At 43.1% G+C, this 20197-nt stretch overlaps 1 long non-coding RNA gene across 1 annotated transcript; it reads right to left on the reverse strand.

Annotated features, from left to right (window-relative positions):
- Positions 1 to 1759: 1759 nt before the first annotated feature.
- Positions 1760 to 19300, reverse strand: LOC311180894. The gene is made up of 3 exons (XR_014617091.1): positions 19277 to 19300; positions 17207 to 17299; positions 1760 to 1793 (listed from the first exon to the last, which is right to left on the reverse strand). It is a non-coding gene; the product is annotated as an uncharacterized lncRNA (long non-coding RNA).
- Positions 19301 to 20197: the final 897 nt, after the last annotated feature.

Genomic DNA, 20197 nt, shown 5'->3' on the forward strand with positions numbered 1-20197 from the left:
GACCTAGTGTGTGCCTCTCCTAAACAGTTGGGATTGCAAAAGTTAAAATTTGGAATTGAAAGCACTCTCCTTTGCCTTAATAATCAGAGCATGAATTTCTGAGCAATTTCATCTGCCTCTGTCCTCATTAAATGAAAACAAACTTCCCTCTAGAGGGGGCCACTCTCTCCTATCACATAATGAACACATAACCATCATGGTTTGGAAAATGAGAAAATAAAACCAGGTATATTAAGAATACAGTCAGAGAAATGATGCTAACACATCAAATGTGCCCTTGTTCAGGATGAAAACACACACAACTCTTGTCTCAAGAAGTGCTTGGGAGGAGATTATATGGGGAGAAGACATTTATATTAACAAAGGATGGAGAGCAGTAGTATGCCGCCACTCATACAGGTAGACATATGGAGATATGTGAGATTCTTATAAATATTCTGAATTTTAGAATTAAGAGAGTAAAAGGAATTTGGATGGTTCAATTTAGGAAAACCATAATAGTGAAACTAATGGACATAATTCTGTTCTTTTCTGTCCAGCTGGATCCATTAAGAGTATTATTGAAACTTCCATTTAATAAGTACCTGCTGTGCTCTAGGACCTGCATCTGTTCTTTGGATCTAGAAAAACACAGATTTTGTGGAACATAGAAGATCTCATTTTTTTGCCTCCCTGGTGGTGCAAGGGGTTAAGCACCGCACTATGATGTAATCTGCAGCCTCTGCAGCACGAGTTCAATCCCCAGCTGGCCAGGGAGCAAACCACATGGCACAGCAGACCTCTTTTGTCTCACCCGCTGCACCCCTCAGCAGTGTATTTCAACCAGTCTGCCTGTTCAGTTCCCTGCTCTATCTCTGGTGAATCCTCTCACCGCCTACTTCTCTGGCCTGTACCCCTGTTCTTATATGCATAAATAAATAAATCTTTTTTTTTAAATCTCATTTTTACCTAAAATTTCTACCAGGGCTTAGAAGAATGATATTAAAGGAGTCTTCACATTTTCTGAACAGCAATTCCTTCTATGTAAAATGTGGGCAATAGTGCCTACTTATGGAGTTGTTGTTGAGGGAAATGAGATGGCCATCTGTCATAGTGTGGCAAACCCAAGCAGCATAATTGGACTGAGATGTGTGTTATGAACATGGCTTACGTTAGTCCTGAGTACAGAGTGCACAGATGTGCCAGGGCTCCACAGTCCCTTTCTTCAACATGTTCAGAGACCATCAGAGCAGGATCACTCCATTATTTCGCATCAAAAAGTAAAGCAAGTCTTTCAGAGATGGACTGACAAGCTAATTTATATTTCCATATATTGTGATACAAACTTGCAACAGTGGGAGCCAGGGGATTTCCATATATAAAGCTTCAAAGCAGACCATTTTGTTGAGAGTGGAGGGACAATAGAGGGGATTTGGGTAGGTGTGATGGCAACAGGAGCAACAATTTTGGAGACAACTCTTACATGTGTGTGAGTTCTCCTCCCACCTCAATGGGCTCCTGGCAGAGCCCAAGCTGCTGTTTCACCCATCATGACTTTTCCGGGATCCCACATCATTTCTGAGGCTCCCAAAATGAGGCACAGCAGACTTCTAACTGGAATTAAGACACTTCTTTATTGTGATTTCACAGGGATCAATAAGCTAGAGATAAAAGAACACAGCACATCCTGCTCTGTGTCCTCAATCTTCTGCTTGAGGGCAGGGTTTCTGTCCCATCACTGACTTCCTGCTGTTCGATTTCATGGGACTTGTTTCTCATCATATCGACTTGTTGCTTCTTCCCCTGACTCTCACCTGTAGGGGTAAAAGCATGATTTAGGCTGAGGTCAAAATGTTATAGGGCAGCCCCAGGGGAAAACAGGGTGACTTGGATGAATCCTGTGATTAAGATCATGGGACAAGAAACTCCCTGGTGGCCCAAGGGGTTAAGATGCAACTTATGAAGCTGTCCACAGCCTCTGCAGCACAAATTCAATCCTCAGCCAGGGAGCTACCCACATGGCACAGCAGACCTCTCCTGCCTCGCCCACTGCTCCCCTCAGCTGGTGTTTCAGTCAGTCTGCCTATTCTGTTCCCCGCTCTGTCTCTGGTGAATCTTCTCACCCTCCCCTCCCCCTGCACCTTTAGCCTGTACCCCAATTATTGTATGCATAAATAAATAAATATTTTTTTTTAAAAAAGATCTTGGGACAAGACCAAAAGGCAGACACAGAGAGGAAAAAAAAATAAATAAAGGTTTATTTGCAGGGAGGATGAGAAGAGGAATGCACAGAGGGAGGTTAATTGGTCAATACACCCTATCCATAACACCATCTGAGCTCAGACCTCAGGGTGCAAGCTGAAAGCAGGGAAAGCAAAAGAGCACAAGCCCACAGGTGTTTAATTTTATACCCAGAGGGACTGTTTAACTCCCAGCAGTCCCCAACTCATCTCCCTTCTGGAAGTCAGACTCATGGCATGCTGGGAATTGTAGTCATTGGTGCCAGAGATCTCTTCATCATGGCGATGGAGTGGAATCTATAAAAACATCACGGGGTAGAATTCATTCAGGACAAACTGTTCTTCCAACAACTGGTATGCACCAGCCTCATATTCCCACCACAAAGACTAAGGTCAAGTCTACGGAAAAGAGAAACCTTGTCTAGACCAGATACTCATGTTGTGAGGAGGTTCCACTGTTCTCTCTCTGAGTGGTGATCAAATGTCAGCAGACTTACACCACAGGTCAATCCAAGGGCTTTGGAGAGCCCAGTCTATTGTTTCTGTTGAACTCTGGGGCAGTGGAGCAGGCCTGGACCTTGGTAGAGATAGCAAAGATCCAAGAAGAGGTACCCCCTTCCAAGGTTAGTAACTGAATACAACAGGCTTCCTAGCCAGATTCTATCTCCCAATTCTACACTTAGGTGTCTTCACAATACCGGTTCCAGTGTGTGAACAATGACGTTAAGTATTAGGTGAGAGATCCTCCATCTCATCCCACTGCCCATCCCCGCCATCCAGCAGCTGAACCATGCCAGAGAACCAGAGTCCCACAATGGCAAGCTTTCAGGAGAAGGTGATGGGATTGCTGAGTGATAACCTGTGGAAGGGCTATCTGAACTGCAGCACTCACCCTGAGCTTTGCATGAGTGTGAAAGATTTACAGGGTGCTTGTGATAGCAGCTATGAAACAAACCTGGTGAATACATAGAATGCTCGAATTGAAACCTAAGCTCTGGTCTGTTATTTTTTTTTTTTAAGATTTATTTATTTATTTATTCATTTTTAAATAATAAATTTTATTTTTATATTCCCCATACAATTGCAACCCCCCATTCTGACCCCAATTGCTCCCCTCCCACCCCCCACCCCCAAAAAGTGTCTCTGGTTCATAGTTTTTGTTGATTTTGATTTCACATTCTTATAGTTATTCATTTTCCTGGTCCCTTATTTAAGTTTTCTAGATTCCTGCTATGAGTGAGACCATCCGGTATTTTTCTTTTTCTTTCTGGCTTATTTCGCTGAGCATGATCCCTTCCAGTGCCATCCATGTTGCTGCAAATTGCATGTGTTTACTTTTTTGAATGCTGAGTAATATTCCATGGTATATATGGACCACATCTTCTTGATCCAGTCATCTATTTTTGGGCATTTGGGCTGTTTCCAAAGCTTAGCTATTGTAAACAGTGCTGCTATAAACATAGGGGTGCAGGTGCTCTTTGGAATTGATGTTTCTGTGTCCTTTAGGTAAATACCTAGTGGTGGAATTGCTGGATCATATGGAAGTTCTATGATTAGTAGGTCCAGAAATCTCCACACAGCTCTCCACAGTGGTTGGACCAGTTTGCACTCCCACCAACAGTGCAGAAGAGTTCGTTTTTCTCCACACCCTCGCCTACATATGTTGTTGCGAGTTTTTTTAATATGTGCCATTCTCACTGGTGTGAGATGGTATCTCATGGTAGTTTTGATTTGCATTTCCCTGATGACAAGTGATGTTGAACATTTTTTCATATGTCTGTTGGCCATTTGCATTTCCTCTTCAGAGAAGTTTCTTTTTAGCTCTTCTGCCCATTTTTGGACTGGATTATTTTCTTTGTTGTTGCTGAGTCTCATCAGCTCTTTGCAGATTTTTGTGATCAGTCCTTTATCATTAGTGTTGGGTGCAAAAATGTTCTCCCAGTGGGTGGTGTTTCTCTTTGTTTTTGTTATTGTCTCTTTTGCTGTGCAGAAGCTCTTTAATTTGATGTAGTCCCAGCTGTTGATCTTCGCCTTCACTATCACTGCTTTGGGTGATGTGTCTGTAAAGATGTCTTTGATGTGCAAATCACGTAGTGTTTCGCCTATATTTCCTTCTATGTATTTTATGGTTTCAGGTCTTATGTCTAGTTCTTTAATCCATTTTGAGTTGGTTTTTGTGTATGTTGTGAGGTAGTAGTCAAGCTTCATTCTTTTGCATGTAGTGACCCAGTTTTCCCAGCACCATTTATTGAACAAACTTTCTTTTCTCCAATGCATAGTCTTTGCTCCTTTGTCAAAGATTAGTTGACCATAAATCTGTGGATTTATTTCTGGATTTTCTATTCGATTCCGTTGGTCTGTATGTCTGTTCTTGTTCCAATACCATGCAGTTTTGATGATTATGGCTTTGTAGTAGAGTTTGAAGTCTGGGAGTGTGATGCCTCCATTTCCTTCTTTTTTTTTTTTTTTTCAGGAGAGCTTTGGCTATTCGGGGTTTTGGTGATTCCATATGAATTTCATCAATAATTGTTCTATTTCTTTGAAGAATGACATTGAAGTTTTTATTGGAATAGCATTGAATCTGTATATTGCTTTTGGTAGGATGGCCATTTTAATAATGTTTATTCTTCCAATCCATGAGCAGGGGATGTTTTTCCATTTCTTTGTGTCTTCTTCTATTTCTTTTAACAGTGTGTTATAGTTTTCTTTGTATAGGTCCTTTACCTCTTTTGTTAGATTTATTCCCAAATATTTGATTTTTTTTTGTTTCGATAATAAAAGGGATTTTTTTTTATTTCTTCTTCTTCAGATTTTTTGTCTTGTTGATCTATCCATCGTTGATAGCAGTGTGTTGAAGTCTCCCACTACGTATGTGTTTTCTCTGATGTCTGTTTTCAGAGACGACAACAGTTGTCTGATATATTTTGGTGCTCCTTCATTTGGTGGGAGTATATGTTAATGAGTGTTATTTCTTCTTGAAGTATTGTCCCCTCGATCATAATGTAGTGACCATTGGGGTCTCTTTTTATTTTTTTGAGTTTGAAGTTTGTTTTATCTGATATAAGTATAGCTGTTCCTGCTTTCTTTTTTGGTCCATTTGCTTGTAGGATTGTTTTCCATCCTTTAACTTTGAACCTATTTTTATCTTTTGTAGCTAAATGTGTTTCCTGGAGACAGCAGAAGGTTGGGTTTTGTTTCTTAATCCAGGCTGCAACTTTGTCTTTTTATTGAAGAGTTTATTCCATTTACATTTAGAGTTAATATTGATATGTTAGTATCTGTATTTGCCATTGTGTTTGTCTTTCCTTTGATTTTATTTATTTATTCTTTTAATAACTTTTTTTTTTGTCTTCTTTCGTTGTTATTCGTCCCTCTGATGTTCTGGCTTTAGGATTCCTTGTAGTATTTTTTGGAGTGGGGTTTTAGTCATAATGAAATTCCGGAGTTTCTGTTTGTCTGGGAAGGTCCTTATTCTTTCTTCATAGAGGAAGGAGAGCTTTTCAGGTTAGAGTGTTCTTGGTTGGCATCTGTTTTCTTGGAGTCTGTTGACTATGTCGCTCCACTCTCTCCTTGCCCGTAGTGTTTCTTCAGAGAAGTCTGATGTCAGCCTGATTGGTTTTCCTTTGAATGTTATCTGTTTCTTCCCTCTTGTCAGCTTCATTATTTTTTCCTTGTCCTGGGTTCTTGGGAGCTTTACTATTATGTGTCTTGCTGTGTTTTTCCTTTCGTCGTGGAAGTTTGGTGTTCTTCTTGCTTCTTGTATATCAATTTTCAGCTCCTTCTTCGCATTTGGGAAGTTCTCTTCAGTTATCTCCTGGAATATTTTCTCTGTCCCTACATCTCTCTCCTCTCCTTCTGGAATTACTATAACTCTTATATTTCCTTTCCTCAGGGAGTCAGATAGTTCCCGAAGTCTTTCTTGGTTCTTTTTCCTTCGTACTTCTCTTTCCTTTTCTGTTTTGGTTCTTTTTATTTCTGTGTCTTCAAGAGTACTTATTCGTTCTTCCATTCATCTTTTCTGCTTTCATTGCTTTTCCCAGAATTCTTTAGTTCCTCCATTTTTTCTTTGATCTCCTGCGTTTCTTTTACTTCCCTCTTTAGGGACTCAATTTCATTCTTCTGACCATTGTTTTCCCTCTTTAGGGACTCAATTTCCTTCTTCTGATCATTGTTTTCCTTTATGAGTTCTGTCATTTTTTTAATCACGGCAATTTTAAATTCTCTTTCTGGAAGGCTCAGAAGTTCTTCCAAGTTACTGTCGTTGCAATCTGGGGGGTGGTTTTCTTTTTGTAGTATGCTTCTTTCCTGAGGAGTTGTTAGGTTGCGTGTGGTTCCTCTACTCCCTACTGTCTGTTTTCTAATTTGTCATATGCATTGGGACACTGTGTTGCTCAGACTGGCCGGCATCTTGGGTGAACTTTTCCGCTCCCCTCTGGCTCCTCCAGGAGCCATCTCTGGCTTCTGAGGGAGCTTTCTGCTGGTTTCAGGCAGTCTTTACTGAAGAAATGTCCCTGTTCTAAAATGGCAAAGTGGGATGCAGTCCCTGCGCATCCGGTCTCAGTCACACTATTCTGCGCGCCCGGTCTGCCCCGGACGTGGGTGCCTGCTCCCTCTGTGGGCTCAGACTGCTGGTAGGAAGGGGCCTGGCGTGGGCTAACTTCCTAGCTGGCCACTGTGTCCTCCAGAAGCCTTCTGCCCTTTTCAAGAAGTCTTTTCTTAAGAAATTTCCCTGTTCTATGGGGTGTTAGTGACATTTTTTCTGGTCACTAGGTGGCACCAGAGATCTCTTATTGTCCTTGGGGGGCATTTTTTCGACTCCCCCCCCCCGTGGGACAGGGAACAGAGCGGGAATGGTAGGGTAAACCTCAACGGCTTTGGGGTGCTGTGTCTGCCTTGTGCCCCACCGTCTTGGAGAACCCACACCCCAAATTTCGTGCCCCGGGTCTCAGTTCCAAAGCCCTCAGGTACAGGACGTGGGCTGTAGCCCACTTCAGTGGCGCGGGAATGTGCCTTTTGCACCCCACTCCCATGCCTGGGTGCCTGCTTCCTGCTTACTCAGTGAGGGACTTTCACCTCAGTGAGGGTCCCCGCGTGTCTCCCCACAAGCCTAGGTCACAGGCGCGGGGTTCTGGGCAGCCGTGATACCGATCCGCGTTTGCTTTTCAAGCGTGCCAAGCGTGTTGCTTTTCTGTGCAAGCTTACCGGCCGCCCCGGGGCTGTGTGCGGGTCTCCTCCGGTGGTCTTTGTTGTTCTCTAATGGCGCCCGGAGCCGTTTGCTCACCGCTGCGGCGAATCCTGCAGGGTTCTCCACAGCTCCCGTTCACGGGGTGTGGTGGCTGCAATAGTTCCTTTCCACTCAGAGTCCCGCTTGATGCGTAGTTCTTTCTTGTTGGTCGTTTTAGTTTGTTTTTTTCCTCCTCTCTGCTGGTCGGAGAGTGCTGACTCTGTGGGTGGGGGAGGGGAGCAGGGTTCTGCGCTTTTCTCCCTTCTAGTCCTCTTTTATGGCAACTTTCTTCTTCGGGTAGTTTGCTGGAGTCACCCGTTTATCTTCCGTGTCCCAGTTCTCACTGGGACCTGCCGCTTTTCCTCCCTATTAACTTTTTTTAATGGGAGATCTTACTCGCAGCGTCTCCTCGCCGCCATGTTACTCTGCCCCTCAGCAACCCCATTTTTATTGGGGTTTGCCCTGTAACAAATCCAGTGCTCCTGCTTCGAGTTGAGTCTGAAACATTCCTCTCTTTCTCTTCTGCTTTGCTGTTATGACTTTGGGGAACATCTCAGGTCTCCTTTCCCCTGGGCCATGTATGAGATGCCCAGGCATATTTAGATACTGCTCCTCTGGCCTCGCAGCCCCTGACTCACCTCCCTCAGGGATCATGAAATGGTGTTTGATTTGTTGGCTTGTGCTCCTGTTACAGGTGTGCAGTTTTAGTCATTTCATTTTAACCCCCAGTGTATTGTCAACAGAAGCCTTAAAATTTGTTGACTGGGCTAACATTACCGGGCTGGCAACTTTAAAAAGAGTAATAATAATAATAATTTCTTCCACTTACTTGGCCCCGACCACTCTATTTCCATAAACCCTCACCAGCCTGAATTTCAAAAGCATGTTTTGCTGCATCTGTGAAGACATTTGTAGGGAGGGAATCAAGGCATCCAAGCACTGTCAGCCTGGGCTTCCTGAGCCGGAGTGTCTGCTCTCCAAGTGGGAGGGCTCCCACGCTGCAGGCTTTTTGACCAAGCAGTTTTGAGTCCCCCACATTAAACAAAATCTACTGGGTAGACCGTCACAGAACAGAAGATCGGTGGTGCTCTCTAATTCCTTGCAGACTCACCAAGAAGGAGGCCTGTCTGAAGCTCCACCACGAAACTCAGGGTTATCCAATTCATTCATGATTGGAGAATACAAGGTCAATGTATATAAATATCAACTTTAATCCCATGGTGGCACAGCGGTTGAGCGCTGGGCTGCGAGGCTGCCTGCAGCCTCTGCAGCGCTGGTTCATTCCCTGGCTGCCAGCGAGGGTCCCACAAAAAAAAAAAAAAAGTAAAATTTGGTAGTCTGTCACTTGGTGGACTGGAGGAGATTTTGTGGAGCCTCAGTAGCTCCTGAGACACCTCAGGGAATTCCTCCCTTTCCTCATGGTTAAGGCATTACAAAAATTTGTCCTATTTGGATTTCCTGGTGAAGTAAAACTGAAAGGGAATCATGGTCACTTGGGGAAATAAAATGAAAACTTAGGCATGTACAGAAATGTACAGAAAACTTATGCATGTACATTGGATTTCTGAAACTTTCATAAAACATTTCAGTGCCTGATATGTATGCAAATTGTAAATTTTGACTGTTGTCCTGCAGTATCATATACTTCATTGGTTTGATGTCTGCAGTCATGTGGCACTTTTTTGTATTTTTTTAAAGTGGAGTGAACTTGTGTTTGCATGCTCTCTCCCCTTGATACCAACACAGTACGAACAAGTGGTCGTAATGTTTACTACTCATGAAAGAGTCTATTTTTGCATGACTTCAGTAGGGAAATTTGTCTGCTTCACCTAAAAATTGGAAACGTGTTTCATTTTGTGACTTTAATTAAATGTTTTCTGGAAAGTTAAATTTGAGCTAAACCAAGAAGCGGAGAACCTGCCATTTTATATGGAAGTTTCCAGAGACCTCCAAAGAGGGTGAGGAAGCTGGCCTCCATGGGCAGGACTGGACATCCTGGAACAAGAAAAAAATTTTGGTAACCTCGAAAAGAAGAAACCCCAGGTGGCAGCTGATAAAACCAACTTTGTTTCTGAAGCCTGCAGGGACTGGATGTCACACCTTCACTCTAATTGTATATGGCATATTCCAACAAAGCCAGCGTGAAATGCTGTTTGGTTATCCTGACCTGTGATGTTATGCAAAAATAGGTGAAATGATCTGAAAGTGGATTTAGTTTCCAAATATTTTGCTGTTCTGTTTGAGTGAATGGGGATCAGCACAGATGGTACTTGTTTCTAGATAAGTTACATCAGGTATTATTTTTTTTTCTTCTGGTAATTTTGATATCTTTGCTGTTTTGTGTTGCCTAATGCCTCTTTATGATTTTCCTTTTTAGCATGGACTAATTTCCAGGCATGAAGGATGGGCATACTGGACATTCCTGGACAATACTGGTAACTGATTATTGCTTCTTTTACATACCCTAAAACCCTACAAAATTCTGTCTCCTAAGGCTACACCCTGGGGTCTTCACTTAAAACAAACAACAAAAGAAGGAGTCTAGAGGATCACTTGTCCCCATAGGTCCTTATATGCAGAGCTTTATTTACATTTAAATTATTGAATGACAATGCTTTGGCCTAACAACTGGTGAGCAACAGCTCATTCCTGATTCCTCTGGTCTCATGGCAATACAACAACACTTTATCCCAGCAGAACCAAGTCTTAGGCCATTGGTTGTAGATCACCATCTGTTGCAAGGACCGATTTGGCTGGGACTTTAAAACATTTAACATCAGGGAGAGGGTTTGTTTCTGTTTTATCACTTATAAAGCCATGTTCAGTTAGAGCAATAAAGAACCAGTCTTATTCCAGAGCTCCAGCCATTATTGATACAGCCACCACCTGGGATGCCACCCATAGGAATCAAAATGAAAAAGAGGATCCCTTCCCATGGACTGTGCAGTCCTCCGGAACATCAGATCAAGACTCAATGACCTTGAGGCTGCTGTATGCTGACGTGGTGAACATCAACAGGTCCTCTGGACATCACAGACTCAATTGTGGTTTGTTGGGATATCATTCTCTCTAACCCCTATCCCTTTTAATGCAACGCTCTCCTGAACAGATGTTCAAAGACAACTTCATGGTATATGGTACATTCCATAATAACCTTGGTCTTGTCATGGAATTTAGAGATAAGTTATTGCAACCATTAGCACAATTGCAACAAAAACACAGATGCCACAATGGCACTTTTTTTTTTTTTTAGAAGACAAGATCCCACTTTATTTTTGAATATTCCACAAAGCTCAGCATTGTATCGTATGATTGGTGTGATAACTTGTTCTTGAATGGGAACTTGTCACTGGAAGGCAGCTGCCCCACTGGGAAACACATTTCAGCACCATTTTGCATTTTTTTGTTTGTTTGTTTTTCATATTTCTCAAGTTTTATTTTTTTAATATTAAATTTTATTTTTATATTCCCCCATACAATTGCAAACGCCCCATTCTGACCCCAATCCTTCCCCTCCCGCCCCCCACCCCCAAAAAAGTGTCTCTGGTTCATAGTATTTTGTTGATTTTGATTTTCACTTTCTTACATTCATTTTCCTGGTCCCTTATTTAAGTTTTCTAGATTCCTGCTATGAGTGAGACCATCCGGTATTTTTCTTTTTCTTTTTGGCTTATTTTGCTGAGCATGATCCCTTCCAGCGCCATCCATGTTGCTGCAAATTGCATGTGTTTATCTTTTTTGAATGCTGAGTAATATTCCATGGTATATATGTACCACATCTTCTTGATCCAGTCATCTATTTTTGGGCATTTGGGTTGTTTCCAAAGCTTAGCTATTGTAAACAGTGCTGCTATAAACATAGGGGTGCAGGTGCTCTTTGGAATTGATGTTTCTGTGTCCTTTGGGTAAATATCTAGGAGTGGAATTGCTGGATCATATGGAAGCTCTATGTTTAGTAGGTCCAGAAATCTCCACACAGCTCTCCATAGTGGTTGGACCAGTTTGCACTCCCACCAACAGTGCAGAAGAGTTCCTTTTTCTCCACACCCTCGCCAACATTTGTTGTTGCTAGTTTTTTTAATATGTGCCATTCTCACTGGTGTGAGATGGTATCTCATGGTAGGTTTGATTTGCATTTCCCTGATTACAAGTGATGTTGAACATTTTGTCATATGTCTGTTGGCCATTTGCATTTCCTCTTCAGAGAAGTTTCTTTTTAGCTCTTCTGCCCATTTTTTGACTGGATTATTTTCTTTGTTGTTGCTGAGTCTCATCAGCTCTTTGCAGATTTTTGTGATCAGTCCTTTATCATTAGTGTTGGGTGCAAAAATGTTCTCCCAGTTGGTGGGGTTTCGCTTTGTTTTTGTTATTGTCTCTTTTGCTGTGCAGAAGCTCTTTAATTTGATGTAGTCCCAGCTGTTTATCTTTGTCTTCACTATCACTGCTTTGGGTGATGTGTCTGTAAAGATGTCTTTGATGTGCAAATCCCGTAGTGTTTCGCCTATATTTCCTTCTATGTATTTTATGGTTTCAGGTCTTATGTCTAGTTCTTTAATCCATTTTGAGTTGATTTTTGTGTATGGTGTGAGGTAGTGGTCAACATCAACTGTGACCGTGTTCAGTGAAGAAAGTGGACTATGCGTGGGCATGTGGCTACCTCTGGAGAGCAATAATGCACTGTGTGCGTGAGTGTGTGCATGCGCGAGTGTGTATGTGTGTGTGTGTGAGAGGGGGCAATCAGGTGAGTGGAGGCAGTGATGTGCATGTGGGTGAGAACAGCTGGGAAGAGAAGTGATGTTGGGCATCAGGGAGAGAGAAGGTGGGAGATGAGAAAATGCACGGGGCGTGGGTGAGCAGGCAAGGCCCAAAATCCTCACCGTGCATGCCTGGCTGGCATGCAATGAAAGGACCGATTGTGAGATTGTCTAGCAAGGGGATGTGATAAATTCTGTGTGTGTGTGTGTGTGTGCATGTGTGCGCGTGTGAGATCTAGTTGAAACATGAAGTCATGAAGGCATAAAGTGCTGAGACAAGGAAACTCTCAGGGTCATGACTGGAAGGCAGATCAGCATGAGTGGGAAGAGGGGCCCATGCACAGATCAAGGTCTTTCCTGTGTCAGAGAAACTCACTCATGAGCAGTCTCTCGGATAGGCATTAACAAGATGGTCTCTCCCATATTTCTTGCAATTCTGCCCTTGTTTCACAGGTTTTGCCTTCTTGCATCCAAGGAGTTGAAAAAAGCAAGCTGGTGCCCACCGGACTCTGTGGGCCCTTCCCTCTCCCCTTTGCAGACCCTCACCCGTCTTCCCCTTGTCCCCCTTGGTAGAAACACCCCAACCCTCTGCCCAAAGAGCAGGACCGTGGTCTTTCACACGAGTCTGCTGCCCTCCTCATTTCTCAACAAATTAAACTACTTTCTGTTTCCTTCTATTGCCTGAGGGAAACTGAGGCCGTCGTTCACTCACAATTGGGAGGGCCAGAGCCAGGAGCTGGATGCCACCTGGGCTCTGCTAGTCCCAACTCTGCCTTACCAGGGAGGGAGCAGTAGCCCACGGCGGCGTGCCAGGCCTTCCCCATCTGCCAATAGAGCGGAGCCTGAGCATCCTGGGTGGCATCTCGGGTGGTGTCCTGACCCCCGTACTCAGAGGGAGCACCCTCTCTCCAGGGGGAGCGAGAGTCCCAGCAGCTGTGGCTGTTTTTCCTCCTGGGAACTTCCCAAGTCCTCCTCGGGAGAGGCATGGCTCTTCTTTTCTCTCATAGCCCCCTGGATTCGTCCTGGAGGAGGTGGAACCTGGGTGGAAAACTGCAGTCCCCTGGCATTTGGTGTCAGTTCCCCTGGGGTGCATGCCGAGCCCCTCGCCTGCAGACATTTGGGAGGAATCGGAGCCCCCCTCAGGGAGGGAGTCCAGTTCTCCTCAGTTTGGGAGAGATTATATGAGTGTCCCTCAATTTGGGGCTCCTGTGGTGTGTCAGGCCTGGGTGAGTGGGAATTGGGACACATTTGTTATTTTTGTTGGGTATCTGGTATTTGGAGTTTCCTGTTTGTTTGTGGAAGCCAGGGAGGTGGTTAAGATGGTGAGCGGTGCCCTATTTGTTTCATCTGAAAGGCCCTTGGGGACAGTATTAACTGAGTTGGGGAGCCGTAGCTGCCAACCCATGTCTAGGAAGCAGCTCCTGTCACTGTTTCCCTGCAGGAGCCCAGGAGCAGCTGACAGTGGGGCACAGACTGATGCTTTCCTAACCCTAAGGCCAGGCAGCGCTCCTTTTCCACTCTGGCTGGCTCAGGCAAGAGATCCTTGTGACGATCCTCTTCTACAATCTCACCTGACATCCAGGGTAAGCTCAGGCGCTTTGGCTGTGGGCAACCTAGGACGACCCTGACTCTGTGGACACTGGGGATGGCTGGGAAGGCTGGATTGCTCCAAGGAGAACAGTGGGCCTGGACCGGGGCTTCTACTTCCCTTACTTGGTCCTCACTTTGTGCAAGTGTTTAATCTTATTACCAAAGACCTAGTGCTCAAGACTACAATGATTCAACTTTTCTAGGAGAGGCCTGCTGCACCATGTGGGTAGCTCCCTGGAGAGCCGGGAATCGAACTTGTGCTGTACTGGCTGCGGATAGCTTCATATGTTGCATTTTAACCCCTTGCACCACCAGGGAGGCCCTCCCAGCTCTATTTTAAACACAAATTCACAGATACCAACTTTTCAAACTGCCTCTGTATGTTCACTGTGTAAAGGTGAGTTAGCTGCTAGGAATGTTAAATATTGTGCTGCTCTCATAGTGATTTTATCACCAAGGGGACATGAGGCAATGTAATAGCACAGTCTTTTCTAATAATTTCTATTGTTTCTAAATACATTGACAGTATTTCTAAAGTTTTAGCATATTATCAGTGTTCAACGAGCTGTCGCGATATGATAGAGTCATTCCTTTATTTGATGCATTGTTTCTTACTACTGCTTTGAATTTGCCCACAAGTGATTTAACAGTGAAAGGTGACAGCATGGCTTCTTTGCTCTTTGTTTGTTTTACAAAAAGCAAACATAAAGAATGCTAACATTGTAATAGACCACACAATAACAGTTTCAACAGCTGAAATATTTCTCAGGCAAGAGAAGTACAAACAGAGATTGTTGAGGTAGAGTTTTGAAAACTGCTCTCCCACAATCATTTGCCTTAAATCACACATTGCCATATTCACCCTATGGCTCCCAAGGCTAATGCTGCTGGGTGTGGGGAGGCATCATGTGTACAGCAGGATCATAGGACATGGAAGATCTGGCAAGAATGCACAAAACTCCATTTTTGGACCAGATTATAGTTTTTTCACTCTGCAAAAAGCTCAAGTAAAGGATAAACGGAGACAGAGAAATGAAGGTTATTAGCCCCACAGAAAATAGTGTTCTCTGGTAAACATATTACACTCCCATGTGAATTCTTTATTTGGGAAGGTGGTTTACAACAGAGTTTTCCCACATTATTTAATATTCGTAGGGTGAAGGCGGACTTCCTGGAGGATGTTTTCCCACACTCCTTATGATCACAGTGCTCCTCTCCTCTGTGTGTTCTCCTGTGCACAGTGGGGTATTCCTACATTACTTAGTTCACTCCTGCGTGGGCCCTCCTATGGACAGTGAGGGCTGACTTCCGGGAAAAGGTTTTCCTACACTCTTGACATTCATAGGGTTTCTCTCCTGTGTGGGTTCTCTGATGTACGCTAAGGTGTGACTTCCGGGAGAAAGTTTTTCTGCACTGTTGACATTCATAGGGCTTCTCTCCTGCATGGGTCCTCTGATGGACAGTGAGGGTTGACTTACAGTAAAAAGATTTCCTACAGTCTTGACATTCATAGGGTTTCTCCCCTGTGTGTGTTCTCTGATGTACACTGAGGTGTGATTTTCGAGAGAAAGTTTTCATACACTCTGGACACTCATAGGGCTTCTCTCCAGTGTGAGTTCTCTGGTGTACGGTGAGGGCAGACATCCAGGAGAAAGACTTCCTACACTCTGGACACTCATAGGGCTTCTCTCCTGTGTGCATTCTCTGATGTGCAGTGAGGTCTGACTTAGGATCGAAAGTTCTCCTATACTCTTGACCGTCGTACGGTATCCCCTCTCTGTGAGTACTATGATGTTTAGTAAGGGCTGACTTTCGATTAAAAAATTTCCCACACTGTTTACATTCAAAAGATTTCTCTCCTGTGTGAGTTCTCTGATGTACATTGAGGTCTGACTTATGGCAGAAAGTTTTCCTACATTCTTTGCACTCATAAGGCTTTTCTCCTGTGTGAGTTCTCTGGTGTACGGTGAGGGCTGACTTCCGATAGAACGCTTTCCTACACTCTTGACATTCATAAGGTTTCTCTCCTGTGTGAGTTCTCTGGTGTACAGTGAGAGCGGACTTCCAGTAGAAAGACTTTCTACACTCTTTGCATTCATAGGGCTTCTCTCCTGTGTGAGTTCTCTGGTGTACAGTGAGGGTTGATTTCCGGGAGAAAATCTTCCTACATTCTTGACATTCATAGGGCTTCTCTCCTGTGTGTGTTCTCTGATGTACAGTGAGAGCTGACTTCCAGTAGAAAGATTTCCCACACTCTTGACATTCATGGGGTTTCTCTCCTGCATGATTTCTCAGATGTACATTAAGGTCTGACTTCTGGCAGAATGTTTTCCCACATTCTATACATTCATAAGGTTTCTCTCCTGTGTGGATTCTCTGATGAATAGTGAGGGCTGACTTCCAATAAAAAGTTTTCCTACACTCACGACATTCGTAAGGTTTCTCTCCTGTGTGAGTTTTCTGATGTTTACTGAGGGCTGATTTCCGGTGAAAAGATTTCATACACTGCCTGCATTCATAAGATTTCTCTCCTGTGTGAGTTCTTTGATGTACAATAAGGGCTGACTTCTGACAGAAAGCTTTCCTACAATCTCTACATTCATAAGTCTTCTCCATGGTTTGAGACTGCTGATGTTCAGTAAGACCTGACTTCCAGAAATAAGTTCTCTGACATTGCTTAGACACTAAGGGTGTCACTCCAGTCCAAGTTCTCTGACATCTTTTGAGGGTTGAATTATCGGACATTTTCCCTAATTCATAAGGTTTATCAGCTGCTTGTATTTTCTCATGTTGAGTAAGGAAAGAGAATTTATAAAATGTTTTCCCACATGTATTATAGTCAAAAACTTTCTCACCTAGTGGTACTTCCTGAAGCTGAGTAAGGTTTAATTTTGTTCCAAAATAATCCCCACTTTGATTACATTTGCAGTGTTCAAAATCTTTATGAAGATTCAAATGTGTTGGTTTCTCAAAAAGGGATGATTCCCATTCATTACATGCATAGTGTATCTGCCCTACCTGAGCTCTACCTTGGGCAATGAGAGCTGACATATAACAGCCTTTCCTACACTTATATTGACAGGCATTCTCTCCCATCAAATCCCTTCTATGGGTAAAAAATATGGTTTCTTTGTTGACGTCTCTCCCTTCTCCACTAAATTCCAAAGGCTGCTGCAAAGTTTGAATCATACGATGAAGACTAGGATACTCGGGATATCCAGGGCATTTTCTAGTTACACTAGGCCTCTCAATTTTCTCTATTGCATGCATCTCATCAGGCTCACTAAGGAAGAACATGTTCTTCCAAGTATGAAACTCTACGGGCATCATTCCTGAATGAATGCCATTATTTATACTCAAATTCAAGGTATACATTGGATGCAAATTAAGTGTTTTTCCTAAGTCAATTATTTCCTTACTTGATGTTTTGCCATTGGCGATTAGAACTTGCCACAAATGCCTGCCCTGGTTTTCCTGGTTGGTCTTAATCAGGTCATCCACAGTATGGACATCTAAAATGAGATAAAAATAACCATTCCATAAACAACATCTAGGCATCTAAGCATTTCTGATATAAAGGTAAGGAGTTTCTTCCCACACTAGGACAAGATTTTTTTGTTTTTTTAAAAAAAGGGCATTAATATTATGATGCAAATGATTCCTTTACATAATAAATGAAGGTATGAAATTACATTAATAGATTTTCTAATGTCAAACACATTGATGGAAAAGGTATGAAAAACACTGATTTAATATCTTACTTTTTAAATTCATAAGGGTATACTTGGTCAACATACTGACTTACACTGTAGGTAGAGATTTTGACGGAGAGCTTTCCACCTAGCATTTATTTATCCTATTCCTTCTCTATATTTTCTCTTTTAACTGTGCATCTTGAGCAGGTCTTTTCAGAACAATCAGAACATACTTTGTAAATGGCATGATCATCCTGATCAGCTTCTTACTAGGCTTAAGGAGAGCCATTTCTGTCACTTAAGCAGGACTTTGGCTCCAGGACAAGGACTTTGCATCTACATTTGCTTAGTGTTTATTTCTCCTTAGGGAACATGTACAGGCATCTGGGGGTTTTCTCAAAGGCATAACCTCTTCCTTCTCTAAGACACATTCATTTGTCTGTGAATCCCTAACTAAACTGTACACCAGTGGCTTCTCAGAGCCATAGTAGGTACAGAAAACCGGCTCATCACTTTGTGCAACCCTTCCCTGATGATCTAAAGCATTTAGGTTTTGCAACTTAAGGGTATACTCAACATCTTTGAAAAAACTTTTCCCACATTCCTCTGATACTAAGATTCCTAGTATTCTTAACTCCACTTCTCAGCACATGTTCCTAGTTGAAATTCACTGCATCTGAAGATTTTAGCTTATATTTTAGAGTTTCATTGCATCCTAATTAAACTTAAATTGGAGTCCATTGTTTCTTTTCTTTGTTTTGGTTTTTCTCCCAACTATTTCCAAAAAAGAAGGTGACATCACAAACTTCAGTCTCTGATTCCAAGGCCCCTGTTCCCACAACCTGAAATTCTTGGTTCAGTGGCTTTGGAACCGACAAGGTTTGAGTTAACAAATTCCTAATCTGTACCCCCAATAGTGATATCCAACCTCTACTCCAGATTGCACATGCAAGTCATCTCAACCTTATACCCAACAATGTAAGCAGTCTCTGCAAAAGTCCCTTCTGAACCCACATTCTAAAATAATACTGTCCGTTTTCTCTCACCCTGGCCATACTGTGGCATTTATCTAATTAATGTGTATTTGCTTCCTCTCCCTTTCTCACAGAAAATAAACTCCATTAAAAAAGGTGGGCGAGGGCCTCCCTGGTGGCGCAGCGGTTGAGCGCTGGGCTGTGAAGCTGCCCACAGCCTCTGCAGCGCCGGTTCGATCCCTGGCCACCGGGTGAGGGTCCCACATGGCGCGCAGACCTCTCCTGCCGCCCGCGGCTCCCCTCAGCAGTGTGCTTCGGTCTTTCTGCCTGTTCTGCTCCCTGCTCTGGCTCTGGTGAATCCTCTCACCCTCCTGCGCTTCTGACTGTACCCAGTGCTTGTATAAATAAATAAATAAATCTTTAAAAAAAGGGGGGGGACACACATTCCTTTGATTACTGTTGTTATCCACTCAACTTACCATTACCATGTTGAAAGAATAAACCAATGTATGAGTAAATGCCTGAAAGGACAGTCCCTAAGAATGGAGTAAAACTGCGACTCCAGAGAGTGATAAACCAAAAAACATTTCTAGGGGAAGGTAGATAGCGATTGCACGCCAGTTACTCGAAGGATACTTACAACCGTTATAAAAGTAGGGGAAGATTAATTAGGGAGCCATATTTGGAGAACAGATAATGAATCACATACACAGAGACCAACCATTCTAAGGTCTGGATATGGGGGAAAATAGCTCAGTAGGGCCGAGAAGTCCTGGGGTCTCCTCCCCCCAGCCTCCCTGCCCAGTATGCAGTGACTGACCTAAGAGGCTCTGGTTTGAGGGTTCCTTGACAGTCCATGGCTCTGCTCCCTGCTCCAATCTGATGATGAACTCAGGTTTGTTAACACAAAACCCTGTTGGTAAGAGAAAATGTTGACTTTAGACAAAACTTCTTAAGTCTCAGTCTTTGAAGACAACAGCACAGCTTTAAGAGCTGAGCAATGAAAGGCTGGTGTGGCTCTCTGACAGGGGTGAACACCCTTACCTTCCAGGTTTGCCATCTTGAACTAAATAACATTAATTTCATAAACAGCTGTACATTTATCAATGAAAATAAAACAGTGCTTTCACTTGTTTATTACAGGGCAGTTTTACTTACCCGTGGACAACAGGCTGTTGTAGGTCTCCAGCATCACATCCCTGTAGAGAGTCCGCTGAGCATCATCTAGGTCCTGCCACTCCTCCCAGGTGAAAACCACAGCCACGTCCTCAAATGACAACATCTCCTGTAATGAACATTTCTCAATTCAAGGCATCAGCCTATGTCAGAAGCATAGGACGTGACTGGGAGCTCAATTTTGTATGTTTTTATCTTGTATAGGAAGCAGCCATCACTGGTACTCTATATAGTACAAAAGCGATTCCACAGTAGAATTATCCTACTTGTTTTAACTCATTACTTCTTAGAAGTACTTTTATAGTTTTCCTTATAAATCTGGAAATGTCCTTGATGCTATGGATGAAAGGATGAATAAAAACCTAGTCCTCAAAGCAGCCTTTAATCTAGTTTGCTGACTTAAGCATAGACATACATCTGGAGTAATGTCCTAAAGCAACTATGACAAAAACAAGTTTAGTGTAGATTGGGGTTAAAAAAGGAGTGGGGGGTGGGGGGGGAGAAAAAAAAAGCACTTTCTGTTATCAGGTTGTACTTCACTGAACATCCAAAGATATTTAGCAAT

This window comes from Talpa europaea, assembly GCF_964194135.1.
Source record: "Talpa europaea genome assembly, chromosome: 12".
In the NCBI taxonomy this organism is placed as follows: Eukaryota; Metazoa; Chordata; class Mammalia; order Eulipotyphla; family Talpidae; genus Talpa; species Talpa europaea.